The following is a 12,627-nucleotide window of genomic DNA, read 5'->3' on the forward strand; positions in this document are numbered from 1 at the left end:
GCTATAAGAAGACTTCTTCAGATCACTGTGTGTTTGCACAAAAATTTTCTGATGATGACTTTATCATCCTCCTGCTATATGTGGATGATATGTTGATTGTAGGCAGGAATGCTTCCAAGATTGACGAGTTGAAGAAACAGTTGAGTAAGTCTTTTGCAATGAAAGACTTGGGTCATGCTAAGCAGATTTTGGGCATGAGAATTACTCGTTCAAGAGATGAAAAGAAGCTTTATTTGTCGCAGAAAAAGTACATAGAACGTGTCTTGAGTGCTTGATATGAAGAGTGCTAAGTGGGTTAGCACACCTTTTCTGGTCATCGAAGCGAGCAAAGAGATGTGTCCTGACAACAACGGAGGAAAAAGAGAGAATGGCAAGATTCCTTATTCCTCTGCCGTCGGAAGTTTGATGTATGCAATGGCATGCACTCAACCAGATATTGCTCATGCAGTTGGTATTGTTAGCAGATTTCTCAAAAATCCAGGGAAAGAGCATTGGGAAGTTGTGAAGTGGATACTCAGGTATCTAAGAGGAAGTCCAATGAATGCTTGTGTTTTGGAGGATCAAATCCAATTTTGAAGGGCTATACAGATTCTGATATGGCAGGTGACCTTGTTAACGGAAAATTCACTACCGGATATTTGTTTAATTTTTCAGAGGGAGCTATATCATGGCAGTCGAAGTTGCAGAAGTGTGTCGCACTGTCTACAACTGAAGCGGAGTATATTGCGGCTACTGAAGCTGGCAAAGAGATGATATGGCTCGAGATTCCTTCAAGAACTTGGATTGCAGCAAATGGAGTATGTTGTCTATTGTGACAGTCAGAGTGCAATAGACTTGAGCAAGAACTCCATGTACCATGCGAGAACAAAGCACATCGACGTCAGATATCATTGGATTCGTGATCAGGTAGAGAAACGAATTGTTCCGAATCAAGAAGATTCACACGAGTGAAAATCCTGGAGATATGTTAACCAAGGTGATTCCCGGAGACAAGTTTGAGTTATGCAAAGAACTTGTCGGCATTAGCTCTATCCGAAGACGAGACAGATGCCTCCTTCAGTTGAATGGGTCTGGAGGGGGAGATTTGTGGGGTCCATCCCCATTATTTGATAAGGAACAATCTGCAAAGGAAGAATTTGACACCGGCCAAATTGCAACTCTTTTCAAAGATAGTTGCAAATGGTTGAATTGTGCACCTACTAAATTAAATGCAAGGATGAAAAATGGCACATTTCATCCCTATAAATAGAAGCTCTCCATCATCTTTAAACACGCTTAAAAAGAGAGAAAAAAATTATAGAGAGCAAAGGTATTCCATAGATCGTAAGAAAACGATGCAGTGAAGAAAAATAGAGTGTGAGGGATATTGTAGTGAGGTGGGAAAAATCAAAAGAGTGTTTTTTCTTTTTGAGTGTGTAGTGGTCTTTGGAGTATTTATACTCGTGACTACACGATGTAAAATTCCTTACTATGTGATATCGGTACTCCTCTTGGCCGTGGTTTTTCCCTTATTCAAGGGTTTCCACGTAAAATCTTGGTGTCATTATTCTTTGCATTTTATTTTTCTTTGATTTAACCATAAGTTAGTGTTCCGCGTTTATCACTAATACCGTGAATATTATTTTTGCGGGTATATTTTATTCCCAACAATGGTATCCCATTTATGGTGTCCTCTAACTTCTTAGTTGATAATTATATTCACTTGAAGTATATAACTCACTTTTTCTCTATAACATAATAGAAAAATAAATTCTTCATTTCAATGTAAGAAATGTTTTTGAGTTAAGCATGTTATTTTCGCATTGAAATTACTTTTCACCCAAAAATGTTACTGTCCATGAGCTTCTTACTGAATAACAAATGAGAAAAGGATTGCGACATGTTTAATTTTGTATGATGGTTAATATCTTATGTTTAGGGTCAATCACATTGCGTCATGTTTAATTTTGATGCCAAAGAAAAGAAGAAATAAATTATTAATTAATTTTGGCTCTACGTACTAGGTTAATTGTAATACAAAACTGATAATTTGAATGAGACACATTACCAAACTATTTACGTAAGTAAATTATTCAACTACTATTTATTTTTTAGTGTAATGTAATGAAAGTTTTCAACTCTTGTCACGCTTAATTAATAGTCTGCGAGAAACCAATAATAGTCATGGTGAAGTGGTAAGTATTCTTTATCCTTAATAAGAGGTTTCAGGTTCGAAATCTAGTTATAAGATGTCTTTATTAGGAAGCGTTTTAGTTTTCAATGTGGGACTTCCGTACGCGAATTCGAATTTAGTCAAATCCCAACACAGATGCCTAGCATCAAGTGAAAAAAATAGCTTATGAGAAAAATCTCTTATAAAAAACTGGTTGCCAAAATGTAATAAGTGTTATAACTATAATTGTTTACTTTGATTTTGAATGTGGGACTTACTGACGCGAATTAAAATTTAGTCAAACCCCGATAAGAATATTTAACACCAAGTGAGAAAAAATAGCTTCTGAGAAGAATCTCTTATAAAAAACTGTATGACAGACCTTAATATGCATTTTTGTTTATATAAAAATTGTTGTGAAAATAATTGTTTATGGAATGGCGTGTTGATTGAGTTATCTACAATTGGTGTGAATTAAATAACAAGTCAATTCAACAAAATCAGAATAAATTTAAACCAGAGTTATCAATCAAAGATGAAGAAGGAAAGGTCATATTCAAGAAACTGCTACGGTAAGTCGAATGAGTTTGAAAGGACAATTAGCTTTACCAGAAATAGCTGACATCGATATGTTGTTGAATCATTCGACACATGATCACATATCATACTGTTATGGAACTTATAATAACTTAATAAGTATATAGATACATAGAGTAAGTGACATTGATACGTTGATTCATTCAACATCTTGAATTCGTAATTAGTAACTGATGACGACAACAACGTTAAGTTATTAATTAAGGTGGAGAAATTGATCATTGATTTAGGGTTAATTTCGCAGAAGGTCATCAAATTTGTAGTTTCATTGAAAAAAAAAAACATCAAATTAAATTTTCTAACCTTAAAATTATTAAACTTTCACTAATTTTCATTAAAAAGCTCATTTTGACCATTTTTCGGTGAAAATTGGCCGGACAAAATTCCTAATACAACAAAAAAATTACTTAAGAACTTAAAAATGATCTCACCCAAATAAACTACTCGTACCTGACCCGACCCTTCATTTATAGTATTTGTGTTCTAAAGTGAGTTTTCGAGCGTATTCATAGGTTCATAATAATATTTACCTAAGGCTTGAAGTGATTTAAGATAAATTTGAAACATCTACACAATTGTTGAAATTATCCGTACATGCAATTAGTGAATGCTGCGATAGCTAGATCCTTGACTGCGATCGTTGGCCAAGGAGAACGTTATTCTTCGTGATCGCAAGCCTTTTTATCGTCAATGCCAAAGTCAAATAAGTTGACCCTTGATGCGCTCAGTTAGAAGGACCAAGTCAAATGTTCTATGTGATTGCTCTGACTGAACCACAAATGCGAAGTTTAGACCGGGTTAAGTTGTCGTGATCGCATGAGGTTGTCTACGATCGCGATGAAGACCATAAATTTAATCAGTGACAAACTTTAATTTAGCTTCTATTATTTTGGGAAAGGAGGAGTGTGTGAGGGTTAATCCCACGAGGTGATTCTGACTTTGTGCATTGAGATAATAATTCTTCGACACCAATGGTTATACTTGATTTTAATGGTATCTTTTACAATTGAAAATGAGATTAAATTAAGAACTTTGACTTAGTTTAAAAAATATGAAATATAGGGATTTGACCAAGCTAATTAAGTCAAAATTAACATTTGATTATATAGTTAGTATTGTGAGCCTATTAGTAATTTAGTTGTATAATTTGATAAGTCTGACCAGGGGTTAACTTTTTATTAACTTTGACGTGACTTGACCTAAAAATATGAGATTGATCCTGACTAGTATAATTGACGTCATTAATCGAGATTGAGGTCGTTTTAGAGGAGTTTTGCAAATTTTGAGTTTATGGAACTTGCCGGTTATAAGGTAAGTGAGGCTTTAACTTTGAGGTTGCTTACTTTTCAAAAAGCATGACATGAAACTAGCATAGATGCTTTGAAGCTACCTAGTATACTGTGGGGCGATGCATATTCATGTAGCTATTTTGAGATATTACCCCAATGTTATATTCTTTCACATCATAACATGATATTGTTTAGTTGTAAAAACATGATATTTTACGTTAATTTGAGCATGATATCCTAGTATTCCTTGACGTTAAACATGCTAGATTTATATGATGTTGCTATACATGTTTTTGACTTGTATCATAAGATATTCATTAATTGCCATAAGTTTTCTTGTATCGTATTGTATTTGTCTTGATTGAGTTAATTAGTACCATCGTCATGATTTTGATCTAGCCATCTTATCGGTGAATAGCCTAATGTGTTGGTCTAGTCATCGTCTTATTAACGAAGGCATGCATTCTATCTAAGAAGGACCAATTATATTGGCCTAACACTTCTATCTGCATAGGACATACGAGTGGTCTAGCTGCACACACGAGGGCGTAACACGCTTATGTAGTTCATCGTCTTGATCACGATTGGTGCTCACTTGTATTGTTATACCTGTTATTATTATTTACAATTATTATTATAACTTTTTTTTTTTTTTTTGCTTTTATGTATTATTTAGAGGCTTGCTCCATAACGTAAGAAGAAACAGCAGATCGATGATTTTACTGGGATTTATACTCACCAAAATCACTTACCGAACCGCGCATATCCTATCACAAGAGGTACCGCTGAGTATCAAAGATCATTCTTCGAGGGCGTTCTGCAAGAGTCTGTGGAACCAGCTAATCATGATAATATGATCATGGTGCCTGTTATGTTGTCATGTCTTTCGTTTAAATATTTTAGATTGCGTCCCTCATCTCTTGTATTTAGATTTTTCCTAAATGCTTAATTTTGGGTTGTGTTTTGACTTTACACTTTGGGTTGTGTTTTGACTTTACACTTTTTTACTTTCCATTGCTTACAACATATTGGAGTTTTATCTTCTTTGTGAATGGTCCACTTTGAAGCTTTAGTTATATTCATGTCAGTTTTTAATATTGAAATAGTTCGCCTAAGGCAGATTGTAGGTCGTTAGCTGTTGGTTGCGACTAACAGAAATGGTCGTGACACGATCCAACCTTTTAACTTTTTGTAAAGGGACTGTTAAGAATTTCCCATCTCACAAGTAGATCGTTGATTTGAATCTAATAAATATATTTTTACTTAATTACTTTACAAAACAACTCAGATAAAAAAGATTTATGCCAACTAAAAAGACCATATTTTGGAAATGCCCATTAAGTTTACACAATGTTCTTTTTTTTTCTTTCTATTCGATTTAGCCCCGTTTGGCCATAAGAATTATTCTGGACATTTTTTTCACCTTTTTTCGGAATCAGCATTTGGCCATGAGAATTCCGAATACAACTTGAAGTTGTATTCCGGAATACCAAAAACTCAAAAACTTTGTTTTTCAAATTTTTTCACTTTTTTACAACTACATTTCATCAAAAACTACAATTTAAAAAACTATGGCCAAACACAACTCCAACTTCAACTCTAAAATTCCAAAAAAAGGGATATTTTTTTTTTGGTATCTATCGACAAACGGGGCCTTAGTTTGTTACTTAAAAGTAAAGGTTTATTTTTCCACTTCCATTAAATGGACAATTCAATCTTGTGCGTTCTACTTTATTCATTTTTATTTCTCATTTTTGTCTCTTCCTTTTTGTTTTTTCCTTTGAAATAGTCCCTCAACTATAAATATGAGTTACTTCTCCTTTTTTATTTTTTTTTATTTTTTTTTACCGTCCTTTTCTTATATTTCTCTTTTCCCTCTCTAGAATAACACAACATAGCTAGAAAATATACTTACTTAATATTTTTTCACATGACTTCAAATACTTTCATAACAAATATTTTGATATAATATTTGATTAAAAAATCCTAATAGTAAGACTTTCATAATAAATATTTAAAATGATTTCCCTGATTAAACAGTCCTAATAATAAAAGACTTTCATAATAAATATTTAAAATGATTTTTATATTTAAACAATCTTAATAGTTAAACAGGCCATGATATTTTTTCATTTTCATAATTTAGACTCAATTTTTTTCTCAATAAGATTGGTCAAACACAATCTACTTTTCGATTACTGGAAAAAGCATAAATAAATTGGTCAAACACAATTTTTTTCTTCCAAAAGTGTTCTTTTACAAAGCTATTTTAACAAAAGTGCTTATCAAAATAAGAAGTTTTTGACAGCTTGATTAAACAGATATTTTGGCCGGTTAGCTTATAACACTTGACTTATAAACACTTTTAATATTTACCAAACAAAAAGATAAGCCAAAAAATGCTTCTAATCTAGTTTAACCAGCTCATAAGCGGGGAGTTTTAGTAGCTCAACTACCTGAACTTTTACCTTATTGGTGAGTGCTCGATTCCTTACCTTATACTCCCCTTAAAAGAAAACCACCTCATAAGCTTAGCTAAACAACTTATTTAATAGACGTTTGGCTATGAAAATCAAATATTTTTCACTTTATTTGGTGTTTTGGAGTTGGAGTTAAAGATATAGTTGTGTTTGGTTATAGTTTTTGCAAAGAATATTTGGTTGTTTGAACGAATTGAAAGTGAAAATAAGTTTTTTGGTATTTTCCAAATTCCAAATGCAAATTCGTGGCCAAACATTTTTTGTATTTGGAATTTTCATGACCAAATGTTGATTTCCAATAAAGTGAAAATGTTTTTTGAAAAAAAGTGAAAAATTTTCATGGCCAAACGGGCCACTAGGGCATGTTTGGCCATAAATACCAAAAAAAATTTCACTTTTTTTGGAATTTTTGAAGTTGGAGATGGAGTTGGAGTTGGAGTTGTGTTTGACCATAGTTTTTGAAATTGTAGTTTTTGGTGAAATGTAGTGTAAAAAAGTGAAAAAAGTGAAAAAATTTTGAAAAACAAATTTTTCTTATTTTTAGTATTCTGGAATACAACTCCAGAAAAAAGTGAATAATTTTTATTGCCAAACGCCCACTTAATAAACTTATGGAGTATTAAAGTGCTATTACCCGAATTTTCCCTTTAAATAAACCTCTTATTTAAGTGCTTGTGTCTTCGGACTCTTCACCAAACAGCTTCAAGTGTTGAATATGAGCCTCCGCTAAAAGTGATTTGACTTTCTACTTCCAATTTTTCATATTATGTTATGTCATCTCTGACGAACCTGTCTCTACATTTTTCTTTTTCATCTGTCCCCGAAAAAGTTAGTTTTCTAAATTGACTATTCAAAACATCATATATGACATGACAAATTTAAAATTATAAGATTTAAAGAACGTTTTAACATATTATGTATATATCACAAGACTTAAAAGTTTCACTATATTTTTAGGGAAAAGAGTTAAAAATACTCCTCTACTTTGAAAAAAAGGCTAAAAATATCATCTGAAGTTATTTTGGATCAACAATACCCCTTTCATCCTTAAAGTTTTTAAATATACCCATGTCTTGAAGGAAATTATCCCCTAAAATAACCCGAAATTATTTTTTAAACCCGCTCCATCATTTAAACCCGATCCAACTAGATAATAACCCATAAGATCCCCTTATTCCTCCACTACATAGGTTTGAAGTTTGAGGGAATTGGGGAAATAAGGGGATCTTATGGGTTTTTATCTAGTTGGGTCGGGTTTAAATGATGGAGTGGGTTTAAAAAATAATTTCGGGCTATTTTAGGAGATATTTCGGGTTATTTTGGGAGGTAATTTAGATCAAGACAGGAGTATATTTGAAAACTTTAAGGATGAGATGGGTATTTTTGGCTCAAAATAAATTTGAAGGATATTTTTAGCCCTTTTTCTAAAGTAAAGAGGTATTTTTGACCCTTTTCCAGTATTTTTAACCCTTTTCCCATATTTTAAAATTTCGTTCGATCAAATTAAGACACTTGAATTGGGATACTTTCTTTCTTTATTCTTTTTTCCCCAAAATTCATTTGGATCCACAAATCATTATTCTATCATGACACCAAACGGGAACACACGGAATAATTATATCTAACTTTTATAGTACCACCAGAAAAAGAATCTAAAAAACACTTTCATTACTGTCTCGTCCTCTCCGCAAAAATAACATCCAAAAAGGTATCTTTTTCTCTCTATAATTTCTCAGAAAGATAACTTTTCCCAAAAACTGTTTTTTTTTTCTTTCTCTTTTACTGTGAAGGTTTCAGAAGTATATTTTTGTTTGGTTCATACTTTAGGTAATAATTAGTGTAGTGTTTGTGATTATGCTAATTATATTTGAACATATTGCTTACAAGCTCATTTGGGTTGATTTTAGTTTTCACATTTAAAGATCTTTTGAACTTGTTATAATATATAGAATTTTGTTTTGGATTGATGTTTTGAAGTGGTTGACTTAATGCATTTTTATTCCCAGACTTCAAATCTAGCTTCAATTTTTTTTCCTTTTCTTTTTTTAAGTCATGTTTAATACTGAAAATAAATGCTACTCACTCCGTTCCGTTTCATAATAACTGGTGTTTTTAGCTTGAAAGACACCCCTTAAGAAAAATATATAGGAAGTGTTGTTATTAACTTACCCTTAATCAAATGCCTTGAGAAAGAAGTAGTTTTTAATGATTTCTTGGTTATGTAAAACGCCATTTTATTTAAATAAGGGTAAAATCGAAAGGAAAAAAAATCAATGCCTTCTTGATTTCTTGGTTGCATTTATTTTTCTATTTACTGGTTTCTATTTTTCAGGTAATATTTAGTGCAGTTTTTGTTATTATGCTAATTATATTTGAATTTATTGTTTAGTTGCTGCTGTTGGGTTGATTTTAGTTCACATTTAAGGATCTTTTGGACTTGTTATAACATAGAATTTTGTTTTGGTTTTATGATTGATATTCTGAAGTGGTTGACTTCTGCATTTTTTCTTCCAAGACTTCAAACCTAGATTACTTTTATCCTTTTTTTAAGTCACTTTAATGCTGAAAATAAATGGTAGATTTGAGTTCGAAACTTAAATTTGAAGTGATTTGGAGTAGATTTGAGTTAGTTTTGATTTAAATTTCAGAAGAGGCTCAGAGAAGAAGACGAAGTCAATTTTTGTAGACTAGTATCTAATATTGTATAATAGATCCGAAGGCTCAAAGGAAGAAGATCAAGTCAACTTTTTGTATAATAGTGTCTAATTTTTGTATGTTAGTATACATGGATGTATGAACACCTTTGATACAATAATGCATTTTTATACACCTATATACATAATGTACATGTCTTGTATATAAACGTATAATATTGTATTAAAGTGTATATGTGTTTGTAGATGAACTTTTTCTGTGATTTTTAGTTGTAATTTTTGTTCAAAATCAAACCAAATCTCCATTAAATGACTTCAAAATTATAAACAACTGCCTTACACTATTTTTAACAAGTCTAAACAACACCCACTCCAAATTTCTCAAAAAAATCATTATTGAAATTTAAATCCACTTATTTAAGCTTGTCTAACACTGGTGGATTACCTTAAAAATCTAATTTTCACCACTCAAATGGATTTGGTTTGTTGAACTATTGTTTAAGTCACAATTATTGATTCTGAGATTGAGTTAGAAACTTGAGTTTTAAAAAATTAAAAAAATTGAATAGCGATTAGGAGAACCTGTTTGGAGGTGGACGTTGAATCTTCATGCTAGGTAGCATCACTACTGCACAATCATTCGATTTAAATGACTTTCTCAAAAACTCATAATTTAATTTGTTTCTTTAATCACATGCTTAAAAATCTTACCAAAAGTCGGTGTTGTTAGAGATGTAGTATAAGGAAGGAAATACTTACCATTCTTTCAAACTAATCGTTTTATAAACTAGCTCAACACAAATATTAAAGTCGAGCGTGTAACCTATTGTTTTTGGGCTATAACTTTGCAAAGTCATATATAGGTCATCTAATTTTGCATATATATATATATATATATATATATATATATATATATATATATATTCTCTAAAGTTTTTTTTTCTTTCTATTCGATTTAGTTTGTTACTTAAAATAAAGATTTATTTTTCACTTCCATTAAATGGACAATTCGATCTCCTGCGTTCTACTTTATTCATTTTGATCTTCTCATTATAGTCTCTTCCCTTTTCGTTTTTTCCTTTGGAATAGTCCCTCGACTATATATATGAGTCACTTCTCTCTCTCATTTTTTTTTTTTAAACGTCCTTTTCCAATATTTCTCTTTTCCCTTTTTGAAAAAACAAAGTATAGCTAGAAAATGTACTAGTTAATATCTTTTCACATAACTTCAAAAGCTTTCATTATAAATATTTTAAAAATAATTTCTCTAATTAAACAATCCTAATAGTAAAAGGCTTTCATAATAAATATTTTAAAATAATTTCTCCGATTAAACAATCCTAATAGTAAAAGGCTTTCATAATAAATATTTCAAATAGTTTTTTCTCTTTAAACAATCTTAATAGTAAAATGCGTGATGATATTCTTCTTTTTCGTAATTTAGACTCAAATTTTTTAATTGAAAAAATTGGTCAAACACAATCTACTTTTCAATTACTGAAAAAAGTATTTCTCAAATAAATTGGTCAAGCACAATTTTTTTTTATCCAGAAGTCTTCTTTTACAAAGCTATTTTAGTAAAAGTGCTTCCCAAAATAAGCAGTTTTTGATAGCTATTTTAAAGTTGAGTGTAGTGTGAATTGAGAAATGGTGGGGAATAAAATGGAAGGACATGAAATTCAAACAAATTTCATTTGTGCAAAAGCACTTCGTACCACACTGGTGAAGGAAAGCACTTCTTATGTGCTTATATATAGGTAATAGAATCACTCCTGCTAGTTCTTAAAAATTGAGAAGAAAGTGTCTCCTCGTGCCCTCTTAGTCGCTCAGCTCGGCTTCGACTTTGGCTTTGAATTTAGTCAGATGATTTGATTGATAGTATTTTTGGACCAAATTTATTTCCTAATTTTCATTATTTATTTTCCAATTTTTGATTTTCAAAAGCAAAACGTAAGTGTCCAGTGTGATTTGCTACCGCCATTTGAGCTCGCTAAAGTTTTGTAATTTATATTACTGCTATTACAAAATAGTTTTCTGTTCTATACCGAAAGGAATTAATCCTATTTTTAATAAACTTATATGGAGTATTAAAGTACTACTATTACCCGAATTTCCCCTTTAAACAAACCTCTTATTTTAAGTGCTTCAGTCTTTGGACTCTTCACCAAACGGCTTAATTGTTGAATATAAGCATCCACTAAAAGTGATATTTGACTTTCCACTTCCAATTTTCCAGATTATATTATGTCATTGCTGACGAACCTGTCTCGACATTTTTCTTTTCCATCTATCCCAAAAAAATTATATTCTATATTTAATGAGTTAATAATCCAAAATATCATACATGACATGATAAATTTAAAATCACAAAATTTAAAAAATATTTTAACATATTATGCATATCTTTAAGGGGTCGTTTGGTGCGTGGTATAAGTTGGGATATCCCAATACTAATTTTTTGTACCATATTTAGTAGAAGATATAAATTTATCCCTAATAAATTTATACTTTGTACCAAATAAAGTATAAAATGCATCCCATGATATAAGCTGGGATATACCTTCTTATACCACTTATTCTGAGACTATTTTATACCATAATCCCAAGATATGGGATAAATTAGTCCCGAAATTATAATTTCAGGATAATTTTGACCATGCACCAAACGACCACTAAAGATTTAAAAGTCTCATTATATTTTTAAATTCCGTCCAATCAAATTAAGACACTTGAATTGGGATACTTTCTCTCTTTATTCTTTTTTCCCCAAAATTCATTTGGATCCACAACTCATTATTCTATCATGACGCCAAACTGGAACACACCGAATAATTATATCTATATATCTAACTTTTATAGTACTACCAAAAAAAGAATCTAAAAAACACTTTTCATTACTGTCTCGTCCTCTCCGCAAAAATAACATCCAAAAAGGTATCTTTTTCTCTCTATAATTTCTCAGAAAGATAACTTTTCCCAAAAACTGTTTTTTTTTTTCTTTTCTGTGAAGGTTTCAAAAGTATATTTTTGTTTGGTTCATATTTTAAGGTAATATTTAGTGTAGTTCTTGTGATTATGCTAATTATATTTGAACATATTGCTTACCAAGCTCATTTGCTTTTCACAGTTAGAGATCTTTTGAACTTGTTATAATATATAGAATTTTGTTTTGGATTCATATTTTGAAGCGGTTGACTTCAAATCTAGCTTCAATTTTATCCTTTAAAAAGTCTTGCTTAATGCTGAAAATAAATGTTAGATGTTAAAATAAGTGTCGCTTTAGCTCGTTTCACACCCAGTGGCGGAGCCACATGCATCCAAGGGGTGTCAACCGACACCTCTTTGCTAACTGTGTAGATACGTAAAAAGAATTATTTTTTATGTATATATACTATGTGTTGAATCCCCTTAATTTCTTTGTATATTTACTTTTTCATATTATGACACTCCTTAGT

At 31.1% G+C, this 12,627-nt stretch overlaps 1 protein-coding gene across 6 annotated transcripts in view; it reads left to right on the top strand.

The window, feature by feature from the left end:
• Positions 1-8,208: 8,208 nt before the first annotated feature.
• Positions 8,209-12,627, top strand: part of LOC132056903 (ABC transporter C family member 2-like) — a 36,724-nt gene continuing 32,305 nt past the window's right edge. For 2 of the 6 annotated variants that reach the window (XM_059449303.1, XM_059449340.1), the window contains exon 1: positions 11,946-12,106. The gene's annotated coding sequence lies outside the window, so the exon portion shown is untranslated. Of the gene's footprint in view, positions 8,227-11,945; positions 12,107-12,135; positions 12,221-12,627 lie in introns of those variants that run through there. The other 4 variants (XM_059449316.1, XM_059449306.1, XM_059449324.1 and 1 more) reach the window with 4 other exon arrangements.

Source organism: Lycium ferocissimum, chromosome 1 (genome assembly GCF_029784015.1).
Source record: "Lycium ferocissimum isolate CSIRO_LF1 chromosome 1, AGI_CSIRO_Lferr_CH_V1, whole genome shotgun sequence".
NCBI lineage: Eukaryota > Viridiplantae > Streptophyta > Magnoliopsida > Solanales > Solanaceae > Lycium > Lycium ferocissimum.